The following is a 14080-nucleotide window of genomic DNA, read 5'->3' as shown; positions in this document are numbered from 1 at the left end:
TCTCCATGCATTCCGGGAATGTCCACAGCCCCTGAAGACTTGCACCTTCAGCTTGGCTATTCCATTGTTGTTATTATACTTCTAGGGCACTGGATTTATATCTAACAACATTCCTACTTAACTCTTCCTCACCCACTGGGTGCTACTTGTCTTCGACCTTATATTTTTAAAATTAACAGTCTGGTAAATGATAAAGAAGCTGAACCTCACCTATTCCGTGTTCCCACACCCTTAACTCCTTTGTTCCTATAGCCTGCATGCTCAAGTTGATGTTAACAAGCCTAAGTCTGCCTAGAAAAACTCATTTTCTGTCACCACAATTTAATCCATTGCAGCCAGCTTTCTTACTCTGATCCTAGCATCTTTACTAACCAAAGCAATATACTTTCCTCTACCTATGCAACCTGTCAAAGCCACTTAAGATTTTCATTCCTATTCTCTCTTTAACTATTGCCCTCCTATCTTACACTCAATCTTGTCAGAAGTTTGTTATTAGATTTAAGACAGACAGAATTCCCAAAGGCCTGACAGCTTCTCCTAGGAGGTCTCAGAAAAAAGATATGGACACCGCCACAGGATGCTGCCTGAAACAGTGCAGTGGAGAAAACCGGATACCTTGAGTCAAATGACTTAGCGAAACAAAGGTAAGCCATTTCTCATGTCATGGGTATCCATTCCACAGAGACAAAGCCATGCATCTTATGTGCTTGAAAGCCAGATTGACAGCCAAAGCCGCCATGGAGACCAGAGACCACAAAGAACTGCTGGCTACTGGAATCTGTCATTCTTTTTTTTTTTTAATATTCTTATTTTCTGTATACTTTGTTTACATTCCAAATGATTTCCCCTTTCCCAGATACCTCCTCCCCATATGTCCCATAAACCTTCTTCTCTCCATCCATTCTCCAATCACCTCCCTCCCTTTTCTCTGTCCTTATATTCCCCTCCAATGATAGATCAATCCTTTCCAGGATCAGGACCCTCTCCATACTTCTTCTTGGTAGTCAATTGTTATGCTATTTGTGCCTTGGGAATTCAGGGCTTCTGGGCTAATTAATATCCACTTATCAGAGATTGCATTCCATGTGTATTCTTTTGTGATTGGGTTACCTCACTTAGGATGATATTTTCCAGATCAAACCATTTGCCTAAAAATTTTGTGAATTCATTGTTTCTAATTTCTGAGTAGTATTCCATTGTGTAAATATACCACATTTTCTGTATTCATTCCTCCTTTGAGGGACATCTGGGTTCTTTCCAGCTTCTGGCTATTATAAATAAGGCTGCTATGAACATAATGGAGCATGTGTCTTTATTGCATGCCGGGGAATTATTTGGGTTTATGCCCAGGAGAAGTATAGCAGGGTCCTCTGGAAGTGTCATGTCCAGTTTTCTGAGGAACCGCCAGACTGATTTCCAAATTAGTTGTACAATCTTACAGCCCCACCAGCAGTGGAGGAGTGTTCCTCTTTCTCCACATCCTCACCAACACCTGCTGTCTCCTGAGTTTTTGACCTTAGCCATTCTGACTGGTGTAAGGTGAAATCTCAGGGTTGTTTTGATTTGCATTTCCCTAATGACTAATGATGTTGAGCACTTCTTAAGGTGCCTCTCAGCCATCCAAATTTCTTCAGGTGAAAATTCTTTGTTCAGATCTGTACCCCATTTTTTAATAGGATTATTTGATTCCCTGGGGCCTAACTTCTTGAGTTCTTTGTATATATTGGATATTAGCCCTCTATTTGATGTAGGGTTGGTGAATATCCTTTCCCAATTTGATGGTTGCTGTTTTGTCCTTTTAACAGTGTCCTTTTCCTTACAGAAACTTTGTAATTTTATGAGGTCCCATTTGTCAATTCTTGATCTTAGAGCAGAAGCTATTGGTGATCTGTTCAGGAACTTTTCCCCTGTGCCCATGTCCTCAAGGGTCTTCCCCAGTTTATTTCCTATTACTTTCAGTGTGCCTGGTTTTACATAGATATCCTTGATCCACTTGGAGTGAAGTTTAGTACATGGAGATAAGAATGGATCAACTCACATTCTTCTGCATGCTGACCTCCAATTGAACCAGCACCTTATGGTGTAAAGGCTCTCTTTTTCCCACTGGATGTTTTTGTCTCCTTTGTTAAAGATCAAGTGACCATAGGGGAATCTGTCATTCTTTAATAATATAACTGCTAAGTTATTGTTTATCCCTCAAACTTCTGACTACATTGACAGCTAGACAGTTATCTCCCTACTTAAACTCTGTTTCCATTAAATGCTTCAGATTTCTTCTTCTTGCTCTGTCACTGTCCTAACATCAGCGTTCCTATAGATTTCTCTAATAATAAATATTCCACTACATGATCCAACCTTCAATCCTATTCCTTCTGATCCACAAAAGGCTCATCTTAAAGACTGTTCATTGTTGGATTCCATAGCTGCCTGCAGCTATTACGAAGTGGGTTTCTGGAACAGAAGCTGAGGGATGGATAGGGAAGGGGTGGAAAGAAAAATGACCAAGACAATATTCACTGATCAAAGCCGAAACTTTAATGGCGCCAGACCTTTTAACAGTTTGGGCAAACCCTTCCCCCAAGACTCCAGGCGGAGTTCCAGTGGAAGTTGTCTAGCTTCTCTTGGAGGTCCTCATCTTGACAGCTCCAGCAGCTGGGTGGGTCACGTGCTTAATTCAAGAATTCCTAGACCTGGAGGAATGATGAACATAACCTTTACTTTGAGCACTCCACCCTAGGTGGAGCAGGATCCTGGCTATCTGGGAGAAGTTAACCTTGACCTTAGTCAAGGACACTCTTAGCACTCCACCCAAGGATAAAAATTCCTGCTTTAACCTGCTTTCCTATTATGTCCTAAAGGCAGATTCCTGCCCGAAGCCAGGGATTATCCTTGACCAAAGTCAAACTCCAACCAAGTGCATGCCTGCCCCAATATGGCTCTGTACAGTTCATGTGGTTAACTCATATTGTTATCTCTTTAATAAACTTGTTAGCTACAGGAAACCTACCCAGATCTACTGCTCATGGACCAAATAGGCACCATCCAGATAAGTACATCTGCCCAAGTTCCCACTTTACTACCTTGCCAAAGGCTTGGATTCCTCTGGGTTTCAATTGTACATCTTAGAAAAATTTCCATTCTCCCAAATGTACTTAGTCTTATTCTCTAACTATACTAATATGTTTCAACATCTTGTTAAGTCCAGGCTCTTGCCATATCCAGGACAGATCCAGAGAAGCATCCTTCAGATGCTCCAATCTCCTGTCAGCTTCTCCAGATGCAGACAGCTTCTACTGGATCTGTTCTCCTGACTTATCCTCAAATGGCTCTACAAATCCTAGACAGCAAGGAAGCAGCCAGTCCTCCTGAGACTGGACAAACACCCTCCATACCCCTTTCTCTAGGTTCCCCAGAGACACACCGCCCCAATGTCAGCATGAAGCAGCCAGATCTCAACAACAACCCTTTTCCTGCTTCTCCGTATTCACTGTCACTTCTTTTCTTTTTCTTTTTCTTTTTAATTAATCAAATATTGGAGGATGTTGGTGTTTTTTGTCTAAGCTCCACCCTACACCTACCTGGCAATAGCCAGGTATACCCTACCCCAGAGATCTGGCCCACTATAAGAGGGGCTACTTGTCCCTCCTCTCCCTCTTTGCTCTCTGCTCTCCCACATACACTCACCTCTCTGCCCCTTGGGCTCTCCTCCCCCTTCTCCACATGGTCATGGCTGGCCACCACTCCACTTCTCTACTCTCTCCCTCTCTCTCTCTCTCTCTCTCTCTCTCTCTCTCTCTCTCCCTCTCTCTCATTCTCTCTCTCTCTCTCTCTCTCTCATTCTCTCTCTCTCTCTCTCTCTCTCTCTCTCTCTCTCTCTCTCTCTCTCTCTCATCCCCTACTCTGAATAAACTCTATTCTATACAATGCCTGTGTGTGTGGTCCCTCAGGGGGCAGAGGTGCCCAGGCAAGGGCCTGCCTGGGCACCCCCTTCCCTATGCCACAGTGCCACACTCCCTTAACCCCCATTCCTCTCCTTTTTAAGCCCCCTCAAAGACCACGGTTTGGTGGAGGAGCATATTCTTGGAGGCAGGGGATGGGGAGATGGGATGGGGGGTTTCAGGGAGGGGGAAGCTGGGATTGGGTATAATATTTGAAATGTAAATGAAGAATATATTCAATTAAAAAAACAAAAAAATCAAAAACAAAAAATAACACTTCCCACTCCATATCCATGTTACCAAATTGTCTGTGTATTTATTCATTCATAACCTGTCTATGATGCCTTTCGTTATAAAAGTTGCTTGAGTCTTGAAATTTTCATTTGTTCATTTTAAATGACATTTTTAAAAAATGCTTTTTTGTTTGTAATAGCCACATGCTCTTGTTTAAAAAGGGCAATCAAGCTGGTCACAACACTGTACATTTTTTATCTCATTAATTTATTTGGGTGATTATATTCCCATCATCTTTTTTTTATAATTAGATTAATAATTTATTTATTTATTTTTCAATATATTCTTTATTTACATTTCAAGTGATTTTCCTTTTCATGGATCCCTCCTCCCCAAAAGTCCCATAAGCCCTTTTCCCTGCCCCTGTTCCCCAATCCACCCCTTCCCACTTCCCTGTTCTGGTATTCCCCTACACTGCTGCACTGTGCCTTCCCAGAACCAGGGGCCACTCCTTCCTTCTTCTTGGGCATCATTTAATATGTGAATTGTGTCTTGGGTATTCCAAGCTTCTAGGCTAATATCCATTTATCAGTGAGTACATATACAAACACTGTACTGCGTCACCACTGACTGGCAATTTTTTTCTTTTTTAATATCACTTAATTTACAGTCTTAGTGCTTAATTACTATATTATTTTACAAATGTATTATTTAATAAACAACTTAGCTAAAACATTACTGTATTGCATAATTACATTAAAACAAAACGGAGTTATTGTTCACAAATAATGCTGAAAAAATTTTAAATGTCACTAGCACGTGTATATTAAATATACTTTTCCCTAACTATATTTTTAAAAAGACTTGACCAAGCTATGACTCAAATTTGAATAGAACTGGGTATTTCGTCATTTGGTCTGTAGTTGGTGAAACTATTTTGAAAGGTTAGAATGTACAACTTTGCTATAGGGAGTATGTTAATGGGAGAAGCTTGAGAGTTTATAGTCTCACTCACTTTTAATTCATCCTGTTTCCTGTGCATAGACAGAGATATAATGCTCAGGGCCCTGCTCTAGCCACATGCTACCACTTGCCCTTACATATGGATTCTTCCTCTAGAACCATGAACCAAAAAATTCCCTTCTATCAATAAACCACTTCCGGTCATGGTATTTTATCATAACACAAAAGATGTACCATATACTAAGTAGCTCTTTTGACCTTATGTTTACTTTAATAAACTCTGATATAAAGAATACATTTGTTAATGTAAAATGTGAAGGATAACTTTGGTAATTTTCATATGTTTTGTCAATTCATATGAAGATATTAAAAAGTTTGATGATTTACACAGTCATCATTTTATCAGTAGTAGCATAAAATAATTATAGAAGCATATTTCATCAATAATAAAAGATATCTGTAAATAAAACAAGAATATTTTATTTAAAATGAAACATGGGGAGATAGGAAATCAACTTTATAATGTTAATTCTCAATAATTATCTGTTTTAGCTTATATCATATATAAGTTTACAACCTTAAATATTCATGTCACATATTAAATTGTAACTAAAAATACAAATTCAAAAATAAAATAAAAGTGGATCCTGAACTATCCATGTTATAAAGTATTCAATATAGAGGCCAGTTAACCCAAGCAAATAGGAGGAATGTTTAGAATAAAAATAATAAAACTTGTTTTAAAACATTAAAAATTTGGGGTCTGTATATTATGGCATTTTCAATTAATAATAATTTATATAAATTTGGACAAAATACATGACTTGACATGGTTAGTAAATCTAGCCTCGCGACCTGAGATCTATTCTCATGACCAACATGGTAGAATGAGAGAACAGGCTCTTTATGCTGTCTTCTGTCCTTAATACATGCAGGTGTGAACATGCACACATGTGAGCAAACATATATACATGAATATATCATCATTGCCCAAATATATTTACTTATGAATATCTATCTGTTATTATTGTTATTATTATTACTATTATTATTATTACTATTATTATTATTTAGTCTTTCTTTATAGTCTAGCTGTTATCCACCTCCAGGGCAATTATTTGCAACAGTATTTTTCAAAGTTGTATTTTAAATAATGTAATTTTTATAACTTAAAAAATGTTTCTTGATTAAATTATCTTAAATTAGCACTCTGATGCCATTTGGTCATCTGGAAAAATTAACATTTAAACAGATTCAATACTGCAGGATCGCAGGAAGAAAAAAATATTTTGTTCAAAACCAGGTGAGAATCTTTATTCCAAAAGAGATATTTTACTATCCCAAATATGAATAATTTAAAAAAATATGCAGAGTATGCATTTTTGCAAATTACAATATGATATATTTATGCATTACAATTGTTTAGATTGTTTTCATTTTTCTTTTATGATGCACCTAAATAAACCTCCATGTTTAAGGATACAATGCATTAGAAGTAGTTTTAGGGTACAAATAATTAGACTTTTGGATGTGTGTGTTCATTTCACACAGCAATCTGTTTCTTCATCTCCTCTGCCTCCTTCCTGTTTGGAAATCAATTGTGTGTGTTACATGCACCATCTGCAGCCTCATTGACAGGTGCAGGGTCAGTATTGTCTTTTCAAGCATGGAGTTTATCTCAAACAGAAAATTTCAGCATGTATTTTAGGATATTTTGAAACCAACCAAAAACCGACATTCCACTCTTTGAATTTTTTAATTTACTTTCAAAGACAGATATTTGCATATTTCATTGGTTTAATACATTTTCCACTAATCGTCCCATTTTAATTAATTTTTTGTTACATGTAGATTATACATTACATACAATTACAAGCTAGCTATATGACATGGACACATTTATATGACTGTTTTAGTATCTGTTCCTTTAGGCCCATTTGGTCCTCTCTTGGCAAATATCCTATATCATGACCCTTTAAATATTCCTGTGAGCATATCCAGAGGTAACCACCCATATATAAGAAGATGGGTACATTTACAAGTCTCAGGGCATCATATAATATATCAGAATTCACCCCTGCAATTTAATTCTGCTAATGAAACTAGTATCTTTGAATCACTTTAGGTATTATTTTTAATATGAAAAATTTGGACAACACATCATAGAGGATTCATACAGCATTCTAACCTGCGGTCTCAGCTTTAGTCCAGTATTTAAACTTTGTCTTGAACTTGTAAAGTGGTAAAATTTCATAACCTTATCTAGGCTCTTGTTTTCTTCAACTTTAAAAGAAATTTCATATTTTATGATATACTACAAATAGATTCACCTGATGGATCTTCCATTTGCATCTTTTGAGATGAGACAATTGTCTGGAAGAAAAACTAATATCCATTAACAGTGATCAAATATGTTTCCATGGAGCACTTTCAATGATGTAAAAGAATCATTATAAAGATGTCTCATTCTACAGGTTTTAAAAATTCCACTTATTCATATAGAAGACAAGGTAAACTGCTTTTACCAACACACACACATGCACACACACACACACACACACACAAATACCAGCAGATATCAAAGAATGGAGAGATTCCTCTTCATTAAGAAAGGAGAAAGAAGTATAGGCTTTAGGTTTTTTTCCTTTTTTTTTATTCGATATATTCTTTATTTACATTTCAAGTGATTTTCCCTTTCCTGGATCCCCCCCTCCCCGAAAGTCCTATAAGCCCTCTTCCCTCCCCCTGTTCCCCAATCCACCCCTTCCCACTTCCCTGTCCTGGTATTCCCCTACACTGCTGCACTGAGCCCTGAGTCTTTCCAGGACCAGGGGCCACTCCTTCCTCCTCCTTGGGCATCATTTGATATGTGAATTTTGTCTTGGGTATTCCAAGCTTCTAGGCTAATATCCATTTATCAGTGAGTGCATATCATGATTGATCTTTTGAGACTGGGTAACTTCACTTAGGATGATGTTCTCCAGCTCCATCCATTTGTCTAAGAATTTCATGAATTCATTCAGCATGCAATAAGCATACATGCTCCACTATGTTCATAGCAACCTTATTTATATTTGCTAGAAGCTGGAAAGAACTCAGATGTCCCTCAATGGAGGAATGGATTCAGAAAATGTGGTATATATACACAATGGAGTACTATTCAGCCATTAGAAACAGTGAATTTATGCTTTATTTTTAGAACACACTGATAGGCCTATAATGATGAGACCTATGACCCTGTCCTAACATAGGCACAAAATGTGTTGCTTTTGCGCAATCTAAGAGCTACCACAAAGAACTCTATGTTCAGGAAAAATCTTTTAGCTACTTTCCAAAAGTGTAGTGATTGTGGAGAAGAGGTGTAAACCATCCTGGACCACAGGCAGAAGATCACAGATTAATTATAGATGCTATGTGTCATTGGGCCATCCCCAAGACTGTCACAAATGTGCCAAGTACAAAATTGAAATTAATCTTTGAGCATTTTCTAATTCTGATAAAGCAGCACTGAATGCAGACTAAGAAAACATTAATCAATATTTTCACACTTCCTTGAAAGACAGGCACAAAGCTAGAATGCAAAGAATGAAATAAACAATAATCTCCATCAATATGCAGATGTTATCATATGTCAATGAGCATCAAAAATTTCCAGCATATGATGGCCTCACCAAACAGACAAATCAGGTTCCAGAAATAACCATAAAGTGGCAAGTTATGCATCAATTTTTAGGGAGACAATATAGTAAAGCTAATTAAGTAAAAATAAGCTTCAAAAGCACACAGGAAAACAATTCAATAATTTGTATCAGAGTACTTCAAGTTATCTCAGAGCAGACTTCTAGTAGAAACTGTATGTGGAAAAAGAGAAAGGAAAAATCTAAATGACAAAAATCAAACAATGAAAACTACTGCTTCTTGTAAAGCAGTCCTTCAAAAATGGAAAGGTAAAGGAGAATTCAGACAAATAAAATTTGACACAATTTAACAGTTGTTAAGAAGGAAGACCAAAGTGTGGATATTTTGTTCCTTCTCTTAGAATGGGGATCAAAATACCCATGGCTCACAGGGTCCCCAATAGTAGAGCTAGAGAAAGGAATCAAGGAACTGAAGAGGTTTGCAGTCCCATAGGAGGAACGATTATATGTACCAACCAGTACCCCCAGATCTCCCAGGGAGTAAACCACCTATTGAAGAGTACACCTGGAGGGACCTATGGCTCCAGACATATATGCAGCAGAGGATGGCCTTATTGGACATTAAAGGGAGGAGGGACCATTGGTCCTGTGAAGGTTTGGTGCTCCAGTGTATGTGAATGCCAGGTCAGGAAAGTGGGAGATGGTGTTCGTAAGCAGGGGGAAGGGGGAAAGGATAGGAGGATTTTGGAGGAGAAATAAGGAAAGGGGATAACATTTGAATGTAAATAAAGCAAATATCTAATAAAAATCTGTAAAAAAGGAAATGATGAAGAGAAAGCAATACATTTAAACCAGTAATGAAACAGCACTGATAAACTAGTGGTAATAACTGAGACCTATTATCGAATCAGTTCTTCAGAGGTCTAGGGAGTAAGATTTAGAACTCAAGGTTATCCCCAGATTCATAATCAAGCAATAACTAAGAGCGACACTGTCTCTTAGACTCTCTCAGGGATAAGCCCTCTTTTTTAAAAAAAATATTGAATATATTCTTCATTTACTTTTTTTTATTTTCTAAATTCTTTGTTTACATTCCAAATGATTTTCCCTTTCACAGTTTCCCCCTCCCCACAAGTTCCATAAGCCCTCTTCCCTCCACCCATTCTCTAATCAACCCCCTCCTACTTCTAGGTTCTGGTAATCTCCTACATTGCTGCATCAAGCCTTTCCAGGACCAGGGCCCTCTCCTTCTTTCTTCTTGGGAATGATTTGATATGTTAATTGTTTCTTGGGTATTCAGAGCTTCTGGGCTAATTAAAATGTTATATCCATTCCTGTTTTCCCCTCTCCCAGAAAACCTGCAACATATACACCCCCTGTCTCCAACAAGATGCCCCTCCACACAACCCACTCCCACCTACCCCCTCCCTAGATTTCCCTACACTGAGGAGACTTCATAGGGCCAAGGACCTCTCCTTTCACTGAAACTTGAAAAGGCATTCCTCTGCCACACTTTTGGCTGGATCCATGTGTACCTCTTAGGTGATGGCTTAGCCCCTGGGGGCCCTAGGGCGTCTGGTTGGCTGACATCAACATTCTTCCCATGAGGCTGTAAACACCTTCAGCTCCTCCAATATTCCCTTCAACTCCTCTATTGGGGACCTCATGTTCAGTCCAATGGTTGACTGCTAGCATCTGCCTCTGTATCTGTAAGACTCCTGCAGGGCCCTTCCAGAGACAGCCATAACAGGTTTTCAGCAAGCACTTCTTGTCATCCATAATAGTGTTGGGGTTTGGTGACTGTTTATAAGATCAATCCCCAAGTAGGAATGTCTCTGGATGGCCTTTCCTTCAGTCTTTGCTCCACATTTTGTCTCTGTAATTGACCCTGTGAATATTTTGCTCCCTTTATCAGAAAAATCAAAGCCCCCACACTTTGGTCTTCCTTCTTCTTGAGCTTCCTGTGGTCTATGAATTGTAACTTCTTTGAGCTTTTGGGCTAATATCCACGTATCAGTGGGTGCATGACATGTGTGTTCTTTTGTGCTTGTGTTACCTCACTCAGAATGATACTTTCTAGTTTCATCCATTTGCCTAAGAATTTCATGTATTCATTGTTTTTAATTGCTGAATAGTACTCCATTGTGTATCCATTCCTCTCTTGAAGGACATCTGTGTTCTTTCCAGCTTCTGGCTATTATAAATAAGACTGCTATGAACATAGTAGAGCATGTGTTCTTGTTAGAGCATCTTCTGGGTGTATATCCAGGAGTCGTATGGCTGGGTCCTCATATAGTGCTGTGTCTAATTATCTGAGGAACTGCCAAACTGATTTTCAGAGTGGTTTTACTAGCTTGCAATCCCACCAGCAATGGAGAAATGTTCCTCTTTCTCCACATCCTTGCCAGCATCTGCTGTTCCCTGAGTTTTTCATATTAGCCATTTTGACTGGTGTGAGGTAGAATCTCACATTACAATCAAATTGAAAAGGCATGAGAATCAAGCATGAAATCTTGAAATCAGCATGTGAAAAGCAATTTATTGCAAGCAAAGTTGCTGTTGTGAAATTCTAAGAGAAATTTTAAACAGGAATCTTATATGCTAGAATAAATCATACTAAAGTTCTGGAAGAAAAACAAAAGATACCAATGTGTTACATTATTTGGAACTGTACTTGACAAATGAAAGTGAAATTAAGACATTGACGGAAACACCAGATAAAAATAAACTTTATACCAAAGATGTCTCCTTATTTCTTTTTGATATTTTATTGCACACACTTTTGTTTTTCAGGGTCTGACTACATATACCAGGCTGGCCTGGAACTTACAGAAATTCACCTACCTCTATTGGAATTAATGTGTGTGTCACAGCATGCACCTTTTTATATATTTTTATTTTGCATATCTGCTCTTATGTTTTAATGCCTAATTTTGTAGTTTAGCTTTGTGCCTTTGTCTTAATGTAATTGTACTTCAGGTAGTTAACATATTTAATCTGAGGTCTCATGTTTCATAGTAATTTCAGTCATCTGGCCTGCTACTAGAATAAAATCAATAGAAATCAAAGACTTGACCAACTCAGAGTAAATTTAAAGATAAAGGAAGAATATTTGGAAGTGCCAAAGCACGGTATTTCAATCTCAATATTTTCTAATTAGTGAAGTTGTTTCCTCTGGCTAGTATTTTTCTTTACATCAGTCAGGAAGAGGTTGCATTTTGTGGAGCTAATTTCTCTAGGTTATAGTCCACCAGCCTTTTTAGGTTTAGATTATGAAGGTATGCAAAACATCTGTCAGTATCTGATAGGGCTACATTTTTTTTAAAAATTTTAAATAGTTATTTTAATGGCTTTTTCTTCATAGAACTTTTTTGCTACACTATGAGCTTCTACATGAGTTTTCTGTTCTTTTTTTTCTTTTTCTTCTTTTTTAATTTTTTTTATTTATTTATTTTCTATATTCTTTGTTTACATTCTAAAAGCTTTCTCCTTTCCCAGTTCCCCCTCCCCATATGTCCCTTAAGTCCTCTTTTCTCCATCCATTCTCCTATTTTTCCCCCTCCATTTTCTCTGTCCTGGTACTCCCCTACAATGCTGGATCAAGCTTTTCCAGGATTAGGACCCTCTTCTTCCTTCTTCATGGGAATCATTTGATATGCTAATTGTATCTTCAGTATTCAGAGCTTCAGGGCTAATTAATATTCATTTATTAATGATTGCATTCCATGTGTATTCTTTTGTGATTGCATTCCCTTGCTTAGGATGATATTTTCCAGTTCCATCCATTTGCCTAAAAAATTCATGAATTCATTGTTTTTAATTGCTGAATAGTACTTCATTGTGTATATATACCACATTTTCTGTATCCATTCCTCCATTGAGGGATATCTGGGTTCTTTCCAGCTTCTGGCTCTTATAAATAAGGCTGCTATGAACATAGTGAAGCATGTGTCCTTAATGGCTAATGATGTTAAAAAATACTCAATAAAATTCTTGCAAACCAAACCCAAGAACACATCAAAACAATCATCCACCATGATCAAGTAGGCTTCATCCCAGGGATGCCGGGATGGTTCAATATAAGGAAATTCATCAATGCAATCTACTATATAAACAAACTCAAAGAAAAAAAATTATATGATCATTTCATTAGATGCTGAAAAAGCATTTGACAAAATTCAGGATCCTTTCATGCTAAAAGTCTTGGAAAGAACAGGAATCCAAGGCCCATACCTAAACATAGTTAATGCAATATACAGCAAACCAGTAGCCAATATCAAACTAAATGGAAAGAAACTTGAAGGAATCCCACTAAAATCAGGGACTACACAAGGCTGCCCTCTCTCTCCATATCTTTTCAATATAGTACTTGAAGTTCTAGCTAGAGCAATTAGACAACATAAGGTCAAAGTGATACAAATTGGAAAGGAAGAAGTCAAATTATCACTATTTGCAGATGACATGATAATATAATTAAGTGACCCAAAAAGCCTCCACCAGAGAACTCCTACAGCTAATAAACAACTTCAGCAAACTGGCAGTTTATAAAATCAACTCAAGCAAGTCAGTTGCCTTCCTATACTCAAAGGATAAGCAAGTTGAGAAGAAGTTAGGGAAATGACACCCTTCACAAAAGCCACAAACAATACAAATTATCTTGGTGTTACTCTAACCAAACAAATGAAAGAGCTATACGACAAAAACTTCAGGTCTCTGAAGAAGGAAATCAAAGAAAAATGGAAAATCTGCCATGCTCGTGGATTGGCAGGATTAATATAGTTAAAATGGCCATCTTGCCAAAAGCAATATACAGATTCAATGCAATCCCCATCAAAATCCCAACTCAATTCTTCACAGAGTTATAAAAAGCAATTCTCAAATTTATCTGGAATAACAAAAAACCCAGGATAGCTAAAACTATTCTCAACAGTAAAAGAACTTCTGGGGGATTTAGTATCCCAGACCTCAGGCAATACTACAGAGCAATAGTGTTAAAAACTGCATGGTATTGGCACAGTGACAGGCAGGAGGATCAATGGAACAGGATTGAAGATCCAGAAATGAACCCACACACCTATGGTCACTTGATCTTCAACATAGGAGCAGAAAACATCCAGTAGTAAAAAGATAGTCTTTTCAACAAATGGTGCTGGTTCCACTGGAGGTCAGCATGCAGGAGAATGCTAATTGATCCATTCTTATCTCCTTGTACTAAGCTCAGCTCCAAGTGGATCAAGGACCTCCACATAAAACCAGATACACTGAAACTAATAGAAAAGAAACTGGGGAAAACCCTTGAGGACATAG

Source organism: Apodemus sylvaticus, chromosome X (genome assembly GCF_947179515.1).
Source record: "Apodemus sylvaticus chromosome X, mApoSyl1.1, whole genome shotgun sequence".
Classification (NCBI taxonomy): Eukaryota; Metazoa; Chordata; class Mammalia; order Rodentia; family Muridae; genus Apodemus; species Apodemus sylvaticus.
The sequence above is the reverse complement of the archived record's forward strand: the minus strand, read 5'-3'. Positions refer to the sequence as shown.